Consider the following 20,124-nt stretch of genomic DNA (forward strand, 5'->3'; position numbering starts at 1 on the left):
CCTGCCTTGGCTACTCCCTTCCCTTGCTCGCCAAGTGCAGCTGAAAATGAGCTATTGAAGCAGCCCATCTATGTTTTTTGTATGCAATCTAGCAAATGTTAGTGCTGGAAGTTGGCCTCTGGCTGCTGTTTGTCTGGTAACGTTAGCCTCTGTTGTTTCCTTGGGCTGCTTTTGAAAAGCACTGCTTTGGTTTCTGTGCGAGAGGTGGTTGGGCTGTAACCGTGTGCCAACCCACCTAATAATTCTTGTCTGAAACCTTTCATCAGGTCTTTTCTGTTATAAAAGGGTGGGGGGGGAGGAATCCCAAACACCTCCTTTTACCCCTGGAAACAGCAGGCGTCTTGTTCTGCTGAGCCGACTGCTGCTCATAGTGATCAGTACTGTTCCCTTTGTCTTCGTTTGGTTTAGAGTTAAGCTGCAAGCTGTTTAAGACCAGGCTATTTTCCTCCTGCATTTTTGCAGGATCTTTTACATGAGACCCCTAAAAATGCTAAAATAAATGCTTTTAAAGACAAAACTCACATCCAGGTCAGGGGCAAGATGGTCATTGGTCTAAAAATGGAGTTTTGTGGGTTTGCTCCAATAAAACATCTAGGCAAACCAAGGAGGAACGCCTGGGTCAGGGCTGGACTCATGGCCATCTCCTGGCTCCAAGTTGGATTGCCTGGGGATCATCAGGCAGATGCCTTATGATCCCCACCTTCCCGCTCCATCCCTCTTGACAGTAGCTATGGGTGCGCAGCAGGGGCTCCCTGGCCATGTTTGCTTTAGCTGGGGAGGTGTTTGCCTTCACTGCAGAATTCCAGCTTCCAGCTGCCAGGGAAACCTGGAGCTCTTGTGTTGATTTATTAAGGCCCAGCACGCCTCAGGAATGCCTTTGCTAAGGAGCTGGGAATGATGGAAGGGATCCTGCCTGATGCAGCATGAAGCCTTCTTGTTTCTCTCTACAGAGGCACTAAGCAGGAATTCCCCAAAGCAAGGTAAGCCAAATCTCTTGCTCCGTCTCCTTTGGAGAAGGTCTTCAGTTAGGTTTCCCTGGCACAGAATCAAGGAGCTGGATGATAGCACCGGTTTGAAGAGTGCCATTTAAAGTGAGTTTTTGGTGGGAGATGAGACCGAGTTGCCCGACGAGAGGGTTTGTATGCTTTTGGTTTGTGTTAAGAGCTGGCATTCCTGAGCTACTGACTAGGGCTTTTCTCTGCGCTTGGCTTTGGGCCATCTAAATGTTTTGCACTTGAAAGAAGCAAGTTTCAACCTCTTTGGGTTTGCAGGCTTCTAAACATTTTCCAACAGGGATAGAGCCATGGATTTGCTTTTTAAGTACCTTTGCAGACAATGAAAGGCTATGGACTGTAAGTTTAAAAATCACTGTCATGAGTGTGTCATGAATCCACTAGAATACCTTCACCTCCCTGTAATTTGTCCCGGCCATCCAGCACACCCCCTTTATTCTCTGTTCTTGCCTGGCATGCACACACAAATATGTAAATATATATAGAATCATAGAACAGTTAGGGTTGGAAAGGACCTTAAGATCATCCAGTTCCAACCCCCCTGCCATGGGCAGGGACACCTCACACTAAATCATGCCACCCGAGGCTCTGTCCAACCTGGCCTTGAACACTGCCAGGGATGGAGCATTCACAACATCCCTGGGCAACCCATTCCAGTGCCTCACCACCCTTACAGGAAAGAATTTCCTCCTTATATCCAATCTAAACTTCCCCTGTTTAAGTTTGAACCCATTACCCCTTGTCCTGTCACTCCAGTCCCTAATGAAGAGTCCCTCCCCAGCATCCCTATAGGCCCCCTTCAGATACTGGAAGGCTGCTCTGAGGTCTAAAATATATAAATAGGTGTTTCTGGACTTTGGTGGCTGTTGCCCTGGCTGATCTGAAACCAACACCTAAGAACATTTTGGGTGTTTGTACAAGGTAGGATGGACAGCCGGTCACTTTGTGTTGCTCAAGTATTTGGTAGCTGCAGAGTAGGTTGTGTTTATTGGGGCATCAGTGCCGAGAAGGAATTTCCTTTCCTGGCTGAGGTAGAAAGACTGTCCACGTACAGCTTTCTTCCTTTGCTTTAGCATTCCTTGAGGTCGTTTCCCATTTCACAAATGCATCTTTTGAGAACTGCCAGGAAAATGTCTGTCTCGAATGGAAATGGAAATTTCTGAGCTCATAGGGATGAGAACCTTCGGGTCTGTGCTCATGGAGTGAAAAGGGGATTACCAACCAGCCATTCTTCAGCGTGCAAAGCGCTGGAGCAAAGTCTGCAGGGACTCTCCCAAAGTTATTGGCTTTCCTTGGGAAGGGTGCTTGTGAATAGAACTGAATGAGATTGGTCCCGTCCTCCTTAGCTCCCCTGCTGCAAGCACAGAGAGCAGTGAAGCTTTGAACTCCGTAGATGCTTGAATAAATGGGAGAAGTGGTTTTGATGTCTTGCAAACAGGTCTAGAGCCAGTGTTCCTGTAGTACTGGAAGGGAATTAATGGGTTTGTGACTCCATTTGGGCCTGATTTAAAAGCAAGGAGGCAACACTGATTTTTTTTTCCAGTGCCATTTGAAGGCTTCAGAGCTGAGGCTGGTCCCCTGCAGATGGCTTATTTTCACTGGGGACTGTTAAACCTGCCAAAGTGTAAGCGGCATCTTAACAGGAAGATGTGAGATAAGGCCCGCACATCTCTCCCTCCTAATTACTGCAGCTCAGCTGCTGCTGTCTCTTATCCTTACACATCTGAAAGGTGACAATGACAATGTCTTGAATGGCAAAGCCATAGCAGGAAGGCTTTTTTCTTTCTTTTCCCCTGCAGTCTGGAACAAAGAAATTATTCGGCCAACAGTCAAGAAAATCCTCATGGAAAATCCTCCTCCTCGAAGCCGTTTTCCATGAGATCACCAGGATTTCTGTAGGTCTTCACAGATTGTCTCCTCAGTGACTGCAGGTGAAGCAGCAGCCATGAGCTTCATCCTCCTTCCACACTGACAGCCTTGGGAATGGTCACTATGGCAGTGGGACTTCCATTTTTGCTGTCCCTGCGGCTCTGCACCGGGTTGCCTTTGACCATGGCACCTTTTGAAGAAGTTGGATGGCTCTCCTTGCCTCTTATGGCAAAAATCTCCAATGATGTTTTCACAGCAGTGGCTTTAGTTGTCAAAACCCAGACTTTCAGATCCTCATCATTGGGCACACAAAGAAGAGAAAAGGTAGTTTTGAGTATGACATCCTCTTAGAGGATCAGGGGCTGCAGGGGGAAAGGATGGGACTGTAGTTGTGATTGCATTGCAGTGATACAGAAAGAGCAGAGGCAGCAGCAGCTCCCAGTTAGTCTGCAGGTGAAAGTTTGGATTTGGTGTTTCCTGTGAAAATCGGGTACAGGTTGGGTCTCGTGGCAGCCTTGCTGGTTAGCTATTAACTTGTTCAATCTCCCCTCGCCCATGACCCTACCCTGTTTCACTCTATCCCTGTAAATCTGGTTTAAGAAACAGCTCTGTGGAAGTTTCTCTTCTTGTCTCCCTGCTTGTCCTGTTTAGCTCGGGAGAACGTGCTGGCACCCAAGCCTTGGCAGGCACATTTTTAGTGCCCCTTTTGCTTCTGTCCCTTAGAGGAGCCCCATGCCAGGGGCAGCGCAATGGGCTCCAATCAGACACTGGCCTGATGGGATTCCTCTCTGCTGGGAAACAAAACAGCAGGGGAAAGGCAAAGCAGTGCTGAAAACCACAGCTTTTTATAGCTGAGAGAATGTCCTTCATACACTCTTCCTTCTGCTCATGCCCATACATAGCCCCTTTCTCTCCCCATCATATAGCATTTTCTCTCACTGTATCAGGGCATTCGGGCTAGTGCAGATCTAAGGAACAACCTATATTAAGAGATGATTCTGCAGCGGTATTTGCCTTGTTGCTGCAGAGGGCTGCCCTCTCTAAGTACTCAGCTGCCTATTTCTGTTTCTTCTTGGAGATATTTCTTTGAATACACTGCTTGCATCTGCGTTGGACCTCAGAGCTCTTCCTTTCCCCCTTGTAATAGCCAGCTCCCTCAAGTCCTTCCATAGATAGGGAATAAAAGTTGAAGTGAGGGGATGCCTGTCCATTTATATCAGCCTGGGAAATGGTGGATTTCTCTCCTGAGGCCTTTGCCTCGGGCATCTTGCCAAAAGGCTTCTAGTCTCCATTCACTTCAAACACATACAGCTCCTAAGCCAGAAGAAATATGCAGGAAGCTCATGGACTGTGATCAGCTGAAGGGCAGACAGCGTGACCTGGTGCCTCTTAAAAATCAATGAGTTGAAGAGCCGTGACTTTGGGAAGTATGAGCAGGATGCAGCACGGTGTGAACCTGACGAGGCTCACAGGATGATCGGCTCAAACATGGATCTAACCTGGGAAATATCCAGAAATCTGTGCCAAAAGCACTAGAATTTGCGTAAATGAAGTGTTTTGGCAAACACGAGGAATTACCTTCATAGACCCTGCGTACGGGCTTCCTTTCTTCAGAGCATGAGGAATTTCAGGGAAATTTGGAGCTAAAAGGCATGTTTTTAGCAAGGGCGGCGCAAGCAGCGTTGGGATGGACTCCAGGCCTTTGGTGTTCCTGACGAAACGCAAACAACTGCAGGGAAGGATATAGCTCAGATCCTTCTGCCAGCATGCTCAGTGGGCAGCCCTGCACCAGATCTGTTCAGCCTTCCACAAGTGACCTCTGTCACTGACCGGGAACATAAAGAGCCTCAGTGAGCTTTGGCTGAACTGGGCTTTTGCCTGTCTGCTCTAGGGAGAGAGTAAGCTCAGTGTTCCCTTCCCTGCCTCCCCACACTGTGTCTGTGAAAATACTGACTTGATTTAGCTGCCCCCAAGAAGACATTTGGAAAGTACACATTGCTCTCCTGTGCCTGACTTGTGTCAAACATGGGTTACGGTGGGTTCCTCTGTATGGAGCTCAGTGATTTTACAGAAGAGAGAACAGCACCGCTACAGCTTCACAACGCTAAATACAGGGAGGTCTTAGTCTGTGCTAGGGCTCCAGAGTGCTATTCTGAGCATTACAAACCTGATTATATTACATATAGAGTGCAGATGGCTCAGAGCTGCGCTTGGGATATTAACTGTTTCTGTTAAGCTTTGCATTTGAAGGTCCTTCTGGCAGAGGAGGGTGATGCTGAGTGAGCTGGCATTCCCACAGCAAAACTCTGTCTGGGTGGTTGGGAGTGGTTTATATTTGATTTGCACAAGGGGTAACCTGAATTTCAGAGCTCGCTAATTTACAGATGCTCAGTGTAATAACCTCTTCATGGTACTGGTTTTGTAGCTGCAGGTGTTTGGAGGAGGCGCTGATGCAGATGTAATGGAGTGCAAAGGAAGCCTTATGAAGTGCTATAGAAGTATGATAAGGGATAAATCCATGGGTAGTGTGTAGTTTGTCACAGAGTAGGTGATAAAATGGCATTGAATGGGATTACTTCTCCCTGAGAGAGGGGTTTTAAGACTCAGTTCAGTTTGTGTTGAAAGTAGCTTTAGGAATAGTGAAGGTCTTTCCCACTTCTGTTTTGCTTAAGAAATGAGTTTCTCGTCATGATTTACAGTTTGTGCTGTTCTAGATTGTGCAAAAACAAACTTCCTGAAAACCCAAGCAACAAGAATAAAATAAACCCTCTGTAGAAGGCTTTGGTGACCCAAATGAAGCTGAGGAGTTTCTCAGCCTTTGAACACCAGTGCCAGGTGAGCACTGTGCAACTCTTCCTTCAACACCCTTCCTTCGGAGTGGGAAGAGGTAAGATAAACGTGTATAATCTGCCCTGGCACTGGCTGCATTTGACCAGCAGACAGGTATGCTGAATTTGGAGCCTAAATGGCTGCTGATGGAGGAAAAGGGGGTAGGCAGTGTTGGATGGTTGGGATAGGGATATGAGGCACTGGGAGAGGGAAGGGTACAGGCTTCCTAGTGGGAGAAGAAGGGCATTGGAGGTGGCAGCGTGTGCTGTTGGGAAGGCAGCCTCTTGTCTCTCGTTGGAGGCAGTGAGGCTTTGGCTTTGCCAGGGAAACTGCTGTTTGCAGCTCCTCTCTTTGTACCGGGAGAGATGGGACTGTGAGGCAGGGGCTGCCTACTGTGCAGTGAACAACTCCTCTGCAGGAGACAGACACGAGTGTGTGGAAGTGTCGCACGTGCCGTGTGGGTCCGTGTGCCGCTGGTTCGTTCATGCTTGGCTGATGCTGAGGGGCTGAGTCTGTGTTTTATCAATGAGTATCCCCTTCCTCAGCAAGCAAACAGCTGAACTCTTTATCTTCCAAAGGCTTTGCTCTCTGTGGGCTCATAGTGAGGGAAGATGCACACCCTGGCCTTGGTGCTCCTGTGCCTTCTCAGCCGCGTGCTTTTCTTGGACTCCCTTGACGCTGAGATTTGGATGCGTTTCCCTCTTCTGCTTGGTGTTAAAAGGGAAGAATGAGCTGTAACATGGGGAAGCTGTTTGTGTGGTGGAACTCATCAAAATAAGCATGAGGGGTTGGCAGTGGTGGTTGAAAGGGCTTGGATGAGACACGCTCATTGCGCTGGATGCTGTGGTGAGGGGAAGGAGGAAAGCTAGGGATAAATATTGCACGAACAATAAGGGGATAAGGGATAAGCACTACCCTTCAAATCAGCTTCTGTAACTGAGCCTTCCTCTAGAATTCCCTGCAATTTAGACAAATGGCACACATGAGATGTTTAAGTGGTGTTTGTGCCGAACACTTGCGGGACGTGTTCCCCTCCAGCTGCTGAGCAGAAACCCTCATTCTTCAGCATCACTGGAAGCCACTTCGCGCTTTTCTGTGGCAGCAGCTTTGCAATAGGAACCCCTGCTCCCCCCTCCGCCAAAGGATGGCTTTTCCCTGTGAAGGAAGCCAGCGCAGCCAGGCAGACATTATCCCTTTGCCGGAAGGAGGGATCCAGGCTCCCCAGGGAGGAGGGGACCGGGTTGGGGGGGAGTGAGTGATTCATTGCAGCTGGCTGCAGTTTGGCCTCCTCCTCCTCTCTTTGCCCTGGGTGCCAGGGAGTGACAGCTTGTGGGCAGCGGGCCAAGCTGTGAAAAGAGAGTGTGTGAGGCCTTCAGCTTTCTCATGCTTTATCAAGCTGCAGAGAATAGCTCGATATTCAGCCAGCACTGGTGTGGGTCAGGAGAATGGAAACGCGAACTTAACTCCTGCCATGCTGGCTGGCTGCTGACCGCGCGGAGCGAGGGTCCCTTTGTGCCGCGGGATGCGGGGCAAGAGGAAGGAAACGCGCTTTGGTGCAGCGGTGAAGGTATCCTTCTGTCAAGTGGGACTTGTTGGGAGTGTGGGAAGATGGAAAGAGCGCTCTCCTCTCGTGGCTTGCCGCCTGTGTGCTGGTGGAGGATGGAAACACTGGAAGGTAGGGCAGCAGGAACGATGGGTGTGCTGGGAAAGGATGAGGGACTGCGGCGAGCAAGTGGCAGGTCTGTCCTCGGATGTGCTTCCGCTTTGCTGAGGGCTCTGGGTGCAGGACAGCAGTGCCTGTCAGTGCAGGGAAGCAGGATGGGGCCAGTCCTGGAGCTGTAACCCCGTGCTGCCAGCAAGGCATCCCTCTCTGTCGAGTGCTGCCCGCCGGCACAGAGAGAGTTAAGCCTTCCTCATGGGCTGGGGGGGAGCTACCTCGGGGTGTTGAGCTCCATTCCCACGGCTTTTCCTTTCTGACCAGGGCTGGGGGAGGGATCCTGCTTGGAACAAGTAAAATGCCCTCGGGCTGGAAAATAGCACCCCCCTGCCCCCTCCAGCCTTGTGTTGAGCTTGGAGGGATTTGAGCTTCATGGCAGGCTGGACAGGGGCTGCTGGCCAAGGCTGGGGTCTGGTGTTGCTTGGCTGGCTGCTGGGTAAGGACATGGGTTTGTTTCCATCCTTTAGGCAGACTTAGGTGGCTTTGCAAGCGATGGAGTTCCTGCCTGGGGGACTGGAATAAATCGCTCCTTGTCTGGAAGGATGTAAAGTAGAAATCAAGTCCCAGCAGTTCCCTGAGCAGATCATGGCACTGGTTAATGTGCAGGTTTGGGGCCAGGCGAGAGCAGCAGCATTTGAAGGAGTGTCATTCCCTACAGGAAGCTTCTCCAAGGTGTAAGATAGCAGGGCCCCTCTTTCCTGATGCTGACTCCACCTTCTCCTCCTGCACCACTTTGAGCTGCTGGATTGAGCTGTTTGAAACCCTGAGGGGTGGGAAGAGGGGGAAAAGCAGGTGGAAGTCTGAGGGGACAGGGAAGGGAGATAGCGGGTGCTCAGAGCACAACCTGAATCCTGCCATTTCCCCATCAGCAGTGCAGGGGCCTGGGAGAGCAAGAGGGCTCTGCCACTTCCCGGTTTACTTTGGAGCTGAGTGTATTAGCATATTAGTTATTAGTGTATTAGTAGAGTTATTAGTGCATTAGGGTACCCCTCTGTGAGGGGTCCTCGTCCTGGTCAGCATCAATTTCCCAGCAGAGGAAGAAAGGAATTGGAGTACCTGGAAGTCCTCTCTAAGGTTAAGGTGTGCAGTCCCTATTCCAAACCACTTAATTGTGGCTGAGCTCTGCTTTCAGGTACACTGCAGCTCTTTGCTGCATCCATTTACTCCCTCAGCAATGGGCTATATGGCAGAGGGGGAGCTGATGTGAGCCACATGATGGATGCACAAAGAGAAACTCTCTCCTGCTGTGGCAAAGCTTGGGACCCAGGTGCGGGGAATGCACCAGCCAGAGCTGGCTTCTCCTGCAGGGACAGGGGGTGTGTTCCCATTGTGCCTGCGCTGGTTTGCTCCTGTCAAGCCTTTTCTCATTATTCTTGCCTTGAGCTGCCTTGGGCCTGAAGGCTCCAGAAGGCTCTGTAGGCTTGCCCTTGAGAGATGTGGGGTCCTTGGAGAGTGGCTGTTCAAGGGAAGCCCTGCAGTGGGCTGAATTGAGGCTGTTTCAGGCTGCAGAGCTCTGAGCTAATCTCCCAGAGGCAAAGACATTACTCACCAATCAGGAATGTGTCTGTATTTTTCCTAATGAGAACAAAACATTTTATCCCCGTTCATTAGCAGAGGGTTAGCGTGTACTGTTGCTATGCCAATAGACTCCTCTCCTCCGCAGCCGCAGCCGCACTGGGGGTGTCCTCCCTGCCATGGTGAGGAGGGTGAACTGAACTGCAAGGCTCATTCTGGCAAGAAAAAGATTCCATTGTTTTCCCAAGGCTGCCTGGACTTTGTGCAGCTGGCCAGGCCTTGCCTCCTCAGGGGGAAGGGAACCACAGCGGGAGTCAAGTGCAGCAGAGATTTAATTTATTGCAAAATTAGTCTTTTCACTTCATGTTGGTTTTATTCCAGGTTAAGGCACCCTCTTCAATAAGAGAAATGAAGGTATCCCAACGTTCCCAAGAGTCCAGATGGTAAGCAGGAATGCGCCGGGAGTCAGCACTGGGATGTCCATGGACTGCTGCAGCCCGCTGGGCTCCTCCGTGTTCCTCATCATCTCAGTGTGTGTGGCCGCACAGAAATGCTGGGCAGCCTCTTGATGCTGCTGCATAACGAACCCACCTGATGAACTGCAGCACCCGTGGTTAGTTGGAGCAGTGGGTTCACCAGGCACGTGGTCTACTGGAAAAGAGTGAGTGGCTGTATGTGAGAATATGCACTTGTTCCCTTTATTGCAAGGAAGCCCTATGAAGGATGGAGGGCATCTCTGTCATAGAAGCTTTGATCTGTAGGGTTCTGCTGTAAGCGGATGTATTTACTCCAAAGGTTGCCCATCTGTTTGCTTGTCATTTTTTGTCATTGTCCTGGTGGTTCTCCTCAGCTGCCCCCCCTTTTCTTGAGGGACTGGTTGGGATTTCTGGGATGCAGTGGTGCCTAAGTCAGGCTGCTATATACCTTCTGCAACAGTCTTCTTGGCACCTCTGGTGCTGCACTTCCATCTCTGTTGCGATGTCAAAAATAACTATGAAACTTGGAGTTTTCTATACAAGGGAATGAATTGATAAATTAATTAAATTTAAAAAACAGAAGCAAACACCACAAAAAAAAGCTACTTTCTGAGGGCGATCTGTGGCCAGAAATGAGTGTGACCAGATCTGAAGACAGCCTCCTGGAGCAGGGCTGATGTTCCTATCTGGCTGTCAATCACCACGGAGTGTGATGAGCTGCTTTGTGCTGGCTCAGCTCTGCGGTGTTGACAGCTACAGACCCTTGAAGACATGTCTCCCTGAAAATGAGTTCTCCTTTGAGGCTGCTTCCTGTCAAACAGGCTCGTTACAACTCCCATTTCAGTTTGCCTGGCGAAGCACTCTGTGAGGGAATGTGTGCAATTTGAATATGGGAATTTGAATATCAAATGTGGGGTGGTTCAGCAGAGATCCCAGACTGAGCGAGGAGCTGGAGATCTGCAGATCTGCATGAACTTCTGGCTGGGAGTGAAACCCTGGCACCTGGACAGTAGGAACTGATTTAGATGAGTCACTGACTCTTGCAGTGGAGAGATGAGTATCAGGTTGGAGCACTGGGAGTACAGGAGCCTTTGCTTGGAAGGATGTCTGCTTGTTGGACTTGCAGCGATAGCAGCAGGAGGGCTCAGCAGAAATAAAACCAATGAACAAAGCCAGAGAGCAACCCCTAGCCCAGACTGCTCCGTGTGTGCAGCCCATGTGGTTTCAGCTTGGTAGTAGGCCTGGATTGAACTCTTGGATGGTAAAGAGCAAGTCTTTGGAAACTGTTTTGCTCTGGAGCCTCCAAGAATAAATCCTGAGTACATATAACACAAGGATTGGTGAGTCTGGTTTCCTCAGCTCTGCAGTGCGCTGGGTGGTTCAAGTAAAACCACTAAATCAAAGCTGTTTGAAATAGGGAATGAGTGAGTACTTGAGATGACTTGAATTTAGGCCAGTCTCATCTGGATCCTTGCTTTCAGGGCACATAAAATAAGACCATAAGGAGGACAGAGGTCTATAAAGCTGTATTTTTGAGTTATCAAGTTGATTCTGTTCAGATCCTATTGAAAAGGTCCTCCAGCAGAAGTGCACTAGAGGACACGTTTTTTAGTACCTTTAACTGCAAAAGATCATGGCTGAGCAAACTAACTTCTGCAATGTGAGTGATGGTTATTATCTGAGTCGTGCTCTACTTCATTCTTGTGCAGCCAGAGTAGCAATTTGGTGTTACCTAGGAGAGTGTTACTTGTTCCTTCCCCTGCTCTCCCCTCCTTTTTAAGCAGAAGGAGCTGGTTTTCTGCCCTATTTTCTTCTATAAAGATAAACATTAAACTTGTGCAAGAATTCTTCTGGAGAATCCCTCACCTTTGGGGACTGGAGGGCACATTGCTCGAAGCTGTGATGGTGTGTTTTAGCTGTAGACATTGCTTTCTCATTGCTTCCTATGCCTGGCAAGCAGTTCTGTGTAGTGCGGAGTGGACAGAATATTGGGGGGTTGGGGTGTTTCTAGACCTGGGGGCACATGTTTCCTTCATATGTGATGTGAAACCTCTTCACAGCAGCAAACTCCAGCTCCAGTTCCTAATGTGCTGTTTCAATCAAAGCCTAGTCCAAATGGCACCTTGTTGTCTTGCAGTTCTGCTTGAGATGTCTCCCAGTGCACGCTGAGCTCTTCTCCACTAGGTATGGATGCCCCATTTCTTCAATGATCTAACCTTATAACAGTTAGATTCGTGTTTTGGTAGTATCTGAGCTTCTCTCAGTGGCAAAATAATGTAGACCCACACAGATCAATTCCAAATCTCTTTCTACTTTCTGCCTCTCAAAGCAGGTGCTTTTAGAACCTTGAGAGAAGGGTTCTCCCTTTTGAGCAGGACTAGCTATGGGCCCTTTGTGTGGTGAGGTTTTCCTTCTAACCCTTAGAGAATGGTTGAGCTTTCTAGAGCATTAGGAAAACCATTGCATCTTAAGAAAGGTATCTTCAGTAACCGTGAGCAGATGTGAGGATTACCTTCCATACAAACAACAGAATAAGCTGGGAGTGTTCCACCTGAAAAGCAATGAGTGATGGTTATCTTCAAATCCTGACTGGCATGGAAAGGTCAGAGGGGAAGAAAGCTTTGGGTGTTTTGCCTCTTCCATTATGAGTATGAATAGCTATTGAATGGAGCTAGCATGTAGTAAGCTTAAAAACAAATAACAGCTTAGTCCTTGATGTGTGCAGTTAACCTGGGAAGCTTCTTGCCACAGGATGTTGTGAATGCCAGACATCTGTGTGTGTTTGAGGATACAGGGCAACTCCATAGAAGAAGGAGCTATTGAAGGTTACTGAAGGCATAGAAACCACCTCTATCCCAAGAATTCCCTGAGCTGCACATTGGTGAAGCCTGGGAAGGCGTTCGGGGAGGTAAAGTGCTACTATATGCTTACTTCATAGTTACGTTTCAGGTCATCACCAGAGCCAGCCAGCTGCTCCTGTGGTGTGGGAGGGGGTGATACAAACGGGACCTGTGAGAAGTTGTGAAACTAGTAAAAAGACTGGCACAGCTTGTGTTGTAGCTTGGTTCTGTGTGTTTGTGATGTGCTGCGTACATCTCTTGCTTGCTAAAGGCACTGCCTGTGGGCTGTTGGAGTCTGCAGCCTGTTGACTTGAGTTTGCAGAGAGGTTGAGAGTGTATTTCTGGAAGCTGCAGTAGGAAGGGTGGTGTGAAGTGAAATATTCTAAGCAGAGAAGCTGATTTTCTCCCTTTCTCTGTGCCATCTACTGCTTCTGTGGCTCTGAGATGGGATGTGTTTTACTGAGTTACAAGACTGCTGATAGCCTAAATCTTATTTGTTTGAATTTCCCCCCATCAAAAGAGTGTTTCTCTTCTTGCAATGGACTTTAACTTTGGAGCTAAAATGGGTGATAAGCAGATGTATGAATAGTACAATCCCTGTTCCAAAGCATTTCCAAACTAAAAATGTCATGGCTTACGTGAGGTTCATACCCTTTAGAAGTACTCAAAGCACTGGTCTTATTTTAGGTCATTTAAAAATAACATTTAAAAATAACTTGGAAATAAGGCTCACTTGTAGATGCTTCACCCTTGAAAGTCTGGTCTTGCATTTGGTTTTAGATGCTGACCCTGCTCAGAGGGCACAGTACAGACCAGCCTTTTGTTCCTTTGAACCTTTTTCTTCTCTTTCAGAAGGAAAAGAATGATGTCAGGTCAGGCTATTGGTCTTTTTGTCCCTAAGGCCATGGTCTCTGCTGCTGGGTACTATCCTTTTTGTACCATAAATCTGTTTTTCCTGTCTCATGGACACTTTTGTTCCGGGGGTGACCCTGGCAAGGTTGCATTCTCTTGAAATGCCAGCAGTCAGCCAGTACAACTGCCTGAAATGCCTGCTCAGAGAGTTTGCATTTCAGACTAACACTGTAGTTTATGCAGCAGACCTGTCAGTGCATCTCTGTGGCCTTAGGGTGAAGGTCTGGGCTTCCCTGAAAGGCAAAGGGGAGAGCCAGTCAGTCCTGCCCAGCCAGTGGCTGTCAGACTGGGAAGGTGGGAGGGTGAGGGTGGCAAACCAGATGAGAACAGTCTCGACCAAAAAGCCTTTAAGATTCCTGGCTGCTATGAACAGGTAGCCAGTTCTGAACCTCAGGCTCCGATTGTAGGGTGGAAGGGTATGCTGCATCACTGCCAGCCTGTGACTCCTTGACCACATGGAATCACAGAGTCACAGAATGATTTGGGTTGGAAAGGACCTTAAAGCTCATCCAGTTCCAACCCCCTGCCACAGGCAGGGACACATTCCACTAGAGCAGGTTGCTCCAGGCCCCATCCAACCTGGCCTTGAACACTGCCAGGGATGGGGCTTTACACTGTTGCATGTGCATCTTAAGAGCCCTTCATGGATGGGTTCCTGTGCCACCGTTCTATGTTGGGCTACATTTGGAAGCACAGGATATCAAAGATCCCGGCCTGCGTGGGAAGTCATTCATTGTTTAGGGCTGTTGAGACTGGTACAAAGTTGATCCTGGCTCTCAGGACCTCACCAGCCTGATCAGTCTTCTGCAGTAGTGCAGTGGGAGCTGTTGTGTTTCATACATGTTCTGAGCAACTTGGGAAGCTCCTCAGGCTTTTTGAACCACATAGTGTGTTGCTATCTGTTCCTGGCTTTATGACAGCCTTCTTCTGTGTGGAAGAATATGTCTGGCCACCTCAACTTGGATCATTATCTAGCAGACCTGTGTAATCTAATTACCAGAATATTGAGTTTAATAGTTTGTAGCTGACTACTAAGAGCCTTCCAGGCTTAGGCACTAATTTATGGAAGATAAATTGATCAAAGCTTCATTTCTGATAATGCTTTAAAATGAGTTGAGTAATACAGGGTAGACTATACCCCAGCTTGGTTTGAAGGCAAACCACAAGCAGATTGTGGTAGTGATGTGGAATTCTGTTGATTTTGCTGTCTCTTCTGGGTGGGAGGAGATAGATGCTACTCATGTGGTTGCATTGCATTAGATTTATTTGTATAGAATCATAGAGTAGTTAGGGTTGGAAAGGACCTTAAGATCATCCAGTTCCAACCCCCTGCCATGGGCAGGGACATCTCACACTAAACCATCTCACCCAAGGCTTCGTCCAACCTGGTCTTGAGCGCTGCTGGAGATGGAGCATTCACAGCCTCCCTGGGCAACCCATTCCAGTGCCTCACCACCCTAACAGGAAAGGATTTCCTCCTTATATCCAATCTAAACTTCCCCTGTTTAAGTTTTAATCCGTTACCCCTTGTCCTGTCACTACAGTCCCTAATGAAGAGTTCCTCCCCTGTCCTGTAGCTGTGCCTGGGATTGCTCCAACCCAGGTGTAGGACCTTGCACTTGGCATGGTTAAACTTCATGAGGTTGGCATCAGCCCACCTCACAAGCGTGTCAAGGTCCCTCTGGATGGCATTCCTTCCCTCCAGGGTATCAACCGAACCACACAGCTTGGTGTCATTGGCAGATTTGCTGAGGGCACACTCAATCCCACTGTCCATGTCAGCGACGAAGATGTTGAACAAGACCGGTCCCAGCACCGATCCCTGAGGGGCACCACTCGTTACTGGTCTCCTGCTGGAGATATGAAGGAGAACTCCCATGAAGAATTCCTTCCTGTCCATTCGCAATTCTTTATAGAGCTGTTATAGTATTAAAATTGAATACTTCTGGGGGTGTTGAGGAAATGCTGTTCTTTAACAGGCCAGTGAACCAGGCACTGCTCAGTGTCTGCAGAGCAAAAGGGTGTATTTAAGGCAGGCTCCAGTATTTAACAGTCCTGATTTGCATCGTGACAATGGGATGGTGGAGCTCAGGATGTGGTCCTCATGTATCTGCTTGCGGTCTGTAACAACTCCTGTGTTAGATCTCTCTGTTCTTATTTCCTCTGTGCAATCCTGCCTGTGATACTTAAGGGCTGGATGCTGGCGTGGAGACCATGGTTTCCTCTAGGGCTTCAAGTGTCGGACTGGCTTCCTTCCACAGGATGTTTGAAGCTCCATTCCTCTCTTGCTCCGAGGCCAGGCTAGATGCAAAGGGACTTGCCTTGGGAGTGTGGCCTTTGCCTCTGGGACATGAGAGCTTGGTTAGGGGTCACAGTGCTGTCCTCTGGGAAGCATGTGCTGGTAGCAACAGGTCTCCTTCTGCCCTTCTGGAGGGCATCCTGCCAAGGGCAATAGACTCTTGAGGCAGAAATGATAGCATGGAGAAGATCGTGTGCTGGCCTGGCTGTTTCTGGATGGAACAGTTGGGCATTTCTGCTCTACAGAAATCAAAACAGACTCGCTAAGGCAGCCAGTGGCCTGTGGAGCCAGGGCTGAGAACAGGAGGATCCTGGCTGAGGCTGGGGAGAGGTGCCTGTAATGCTAGGGAGGGCAGTGTGGTTGGAAGGCGTGCCTTGTTTGAGGTGGAGGCCGGTAAAACATGAATCACATCTGTTTGAAGTAATGGTGAAATCCCAGATGAAGGTTTTCTGTAATACCTGGCCAAATAGTCTGGTGTGCTTCAGCTTTCCTTTCTCCATGGTTAGAACAGACAGTCCTGACCTACTTTTAGCAATAGCAGTTTTGTTGAATGCTACCCATAGACTCCCAGACTGGTTTGTGCTGGAAGGGACCTTAAAGCTCACCCAGCTCCAACCCCTGCCACGGGCAGGGACACCTTCCACTGGAGCAGCTTGCTCCAAGCCCCTGTGTCCAACCTGGCCTTGAACACTGCCAGGGATGGGGCAGCCACAGCTTCTCTGGGCACCCTGTGCCAGCGCCTCAGCACCCTCACAGGGAAGAGCTTCGGCCCAAGAGCTCATCTCAGTCTCCCCTCTGGCAGGTTAAAGCCATTCCCCTTGGCCTGTCCCTACAGGCCCTTGTCCAAAGCCCTTCTCTGGGCTTCAGGCACTGGAGCTGCTTTAAGGTCTCCCTTAAGGAGCCTTCTCTTCTCCAGGCTGAAGCAGCCCAGCACTTTCAGCAAATGCCCAGCTGTACATACAGCAAGCACGTGTTATCTGATTTGTTCAGTTTTCATCAAACATTTAGCAGACAGGGAAGAGCTGCTCCTGGAAGAGGACTCTTGGTGCGTTGAACTCAGTTCTGCCACTTCTATGCACTGTGGCTGTGGCCTTTCTCTGGTTTCCTAGTCTGCTTCACTGCTGGGTTATGCATTAACTTCTGTGCTGCGCTGTCAGGATTCAGTTAGATGCTATCTAAATATTAATATGATAGATAGTGCCTTCAGAAATAGCCATTGAGGTTAGGTTTCCAGCTTCCTAAATATGCAATTAGGCAGGGCTGAAGTTACATTCTTTATATTTAAAAATAAATAGAATCTCTAAATGTAGCATTAAATCAGATGTTTAAATAGAAGTGTCATCCTGGGGCAAATTGCAAAGCTCTGTGTAGCTCAGTGTCCTGTCTTTGACAAGATCCAGAAGCAGATGCTTAATGAGGGCTGTAAGAAACAGGGCATGTATAACGTGGTGAGTTTGTTGGTTTGCCTCCCCTTCTCCTGTTTGACTCCTTTATCACCATCATCAGTTTAGGGCCCTCTTTGGCCAGGAGTTGTATCTAATCGTATTATCTCACCTACATCTATTCTCCATTAATTTATATAACCCCTCTTCTAACTTGTTTATGTTTCTGGTCTCCGTGACATCCTGCAGCATGAGCGCTACAATTTAATGATGCATTTAAAACGTTATTTAAAGTACTCTGCATCCAGTGGCAATATCCTTGAACTGGCTTAGTAAAGTTGCCTGTAACTCTCTTGTTTCTGCGTTGTAAGACACGGTGCTGACTTAGTCCGTGGTTTTCATCTTGACACAATGTCGTATTTCAGATCTTCCCCCTTGTTTCCTTGTCCATCTCAAGTCCTGCCCTGCTCAGCCTCTCCCTTATAAGGAAGCTGCTCCATGCTTTTGATCATCTTTGTTGTCCTTTTTCTCATTCTGTCTCCTTTTTCAGATGTGTGCCTGCAGCATTGAGCAGCATAATGGTGATGCGTGCTTTCTTTCCTAATTTGAAGGCTGTATTTGCCTTTTTGCTTGATACTAAGTACTGAACTGACCTTCCAAAGTTCCAAATTAGTAACAGCCAGTCGGGATCCCATTTTGTTGATGTTAGAATATTTTGTGTTGGTTCTGGTATTTATTAACATCTACAATACTGTGTAGTTACTGAGGAGCATATGGGTGCTGTTACTTCCTACAGTCTTCTTTGAATTTGGTTGTGATTAATAATGTTAATAAAATTTGCCACTTCTAGACATTTCCCCTTCACAGATCTTATGTGAACTACAGAATAGCACAGGTTGCAGAGCAAATTCTTGGTCCATCTCATGGATAACCTTCCTCTGATGGTGAAACTCCTGGTTCCCTGTCTTTTAACTACTTAGTAAATCATGATAGGGACTGTAACTTTAATTCCACAATTTTTGTTCAGGAGCCTTATCTTATAGTTCTTTTAAAATCCATTTAGTTCATATTAAACAGTTTTAAACTGGCTCTTGGCTCTCAGTTAACTGGAAATGGGAAATCTGCTCTTGGAATTTCCTGGGTACTGCAAGGATTTCTCTCTGCTCCAGTATTAGTCTATGTTTTGATCAGTAATTGAGTTCTTGAGCTTCTGCAAGCCAATTTATTTCTGCAGCGAGTGATGGGCTTAGATTGATGTGGATTTGTATAGAAACAGTGGAATTGTTCAGCAGGGTGAATGGGATGGGTAACTTTAGTGAGCTCTGCTTTCCCAGCAGGGTTCTGTTAGAGCTGCATTAAATGTGTCTAGGCTCCCTGGGTATACTTTATACATTAAATGCTAGAGGATGGGGTAGATTTTTGTAACTAGTTGCCTGGAAGAATATCTGAGTCAGTTGATTCAACTGGATGTAAACTTGACGTGTGATGTGGCAGCAGGAAGAGCAAGAGGTTCTTGGGCAGGTAAGTGGAGGGCTGGTGAGTCAAACTGGAGGAGGTGACATGAAAGCCAAAGGGACAGCCTGTCTGGGTCAAGTACTGTGAAAAGGGGATGCTCCTCTAGGTCAGGAGCCTTAAAAAAGGGATGTTGACAAACTGAAAAGGGCTCAAAGCTACAGGAAAAATGAGTTATTTCTCGCTGAAGAGGCTCAGGCCACCTAATGTGTCATCCAAAGGATTACACGTGGCTGCAAACTGTGACTGAGGAAGGCCCGAAGCTGGCGGGACGTATAAGGGAAGGATTGCCTTGTGCTTGTCTGCCCTTATACTGCTTCTTAGGCATCTATTATTGTCTGTTACTGGAGCCAGGGTTTCTGTGTAGGTGGGCCTCTGTCTGAGTTAGAATAGCTCTTGTTATCTTCTTGCCCAAGGAGGATTAAGAAGAAGGATTAGTTTCAAACAGTTGATGCAAAAGGCAACTAGAAGCTGCTTTGACTTGGGAGATGCTGTGACAAAATGACAAGGCATTCTACCTGGGGTGGGTAACCCTTGGGATCAGTTTGCTGGCTTAAGGTGGGAGTTTCTGTTATATAGGAGCCCTAAGAAATCCTGCTTTCACTGGAAGATTTCAGTGAGGAGCTTGTGGGCTAGAAAAAGGGATTGCTTAGTGGTGGTCTGTGATTTGATTATGCAGGAAGTTGGAGCAGATCCTAAAGGACTCTAATCTTCAAATACACTGGCAGAAAGTTATCCTTTGGCTGTGTTAAGATACTGAGAAGCTAACAGCTGATTTGATTTCCCCTTCAGAAAGCATATATACACATGGTACTTGAGTTCACTTTTTGTTAGTGTTTGAGGGTGGTAAAGTGAAAAGTCAACCCTCAATTTACAATGACAGAATACCTATGAAGAAAGCTTTTGACAGCAAGCAATGTGTGGTTGCTTTATATTCCTTGTAAATGTTTGTGTAGTTTGTCTTGATTTATGAGAAGTTTACTATTTAACACTGTATTAATCATTAACTCTTCATTAGCCATTTGTACTGCAAGTTTAAACTAGCATTTGTAGCACATTCGTGCATGCAAGAGAAAAGGTCGGTTGTGCTCAAGCTGGTTAGGGAAAATACCTGTCCACTATCAGCAATGAATTCCAATATGGCTAAAATTACTATTTGGATAGGCCCAGGGGTACAGAAATACTTCCTCCTGTTTTTCTAGAGAACCCTAAGCATCATTAATAGTATGACAAAGTTGAAAAAATACTTTGTGCAGCATTGGTTTAGTATAACTACTCCAACCCCCATGCAGAAAAGTGCATTGTAGTGGTCAGTACAAGTTATCAAGGGTTTAGAAAACATGATTTTCCCAAGTGTTTAATAATGCTGTTAATCCTGTATCCTAAAAGGAGAGGTTTTGTGCCACCTTCCCTCACTGTTTCAAGTGTGATGTTTGGTCTTTAGAGGGGCGTTTTAAACTTATTTTGACCTCATCTTTGATGTTAATCCCATCTGGTATAACAGAGCTCCCTTGTCTGTGCCAGTCCTGCTCCAACAGGATGGCTTGGACTTGGGATTCTCCTTGGGATCAATTTTAGGTGGAAAAGAGAGGTTTGTGTTCATCTCTGCCTTGCTGCAAGTGTTCTTAAACAGCAGGGCAGGGAACTGGCCTGGTAGTGGTGAATAAGACTCCTAAGAAGATGTATTTATTTAATGGGAACGTCAAACAGCAAATCTCCGAGCGTATGAGACTTAGAAGGGGGCTGTAATTCAGAGCTTT

General features: G+C 47.6%; 1 protein-coding gene across 3 annotated transcripts in view; it reads left to right on the top strand.

Moving 5' to 3' along the window:
* Positions 1-20,124, top strand: part of PLXNB1 (plexin B1) — a 72,912-nt gene that overhangs the window by 13,583 nt on the left and 39,205 nt on the right. Inside the window, exons 1-2 of one of the 3 annotated variants that reach the window (XM_061456118.1) lie at positions 6,905-7,278; positions 9,325-9,386. The gene's annotated coding sequence lies outside the window, so the exon portion shown is untranslated. Of the gene's footprint in view, positions 1-6,904; positions 7,279-9,324; positions 9,387-9,522; positions 9,613-20,124 lie in introns of those variants that run through there. The other 2 variants (XM_061456117.1, XM_061456119.1) reach the window with 2 other exon arrangements.

The sequence above is a fragment of the Pezoporus flaviventris genome, unplaced genomic scaffold (assembly GCF_033815535.1).
Source record: "Pezoporus flaviventris isolate CSIRO_AGI_PZ_B2104156 unplaced genomic scaffold, CSIRO_AGI_Pfla_v1 ptg000021l, whole genome shotgun sequence".
NCBI lineage: Eukaryota > Metazoa > Chordata > Aves > Psittaciformes > Psittacidae > Pezoporus > Pezoporus flaviventris.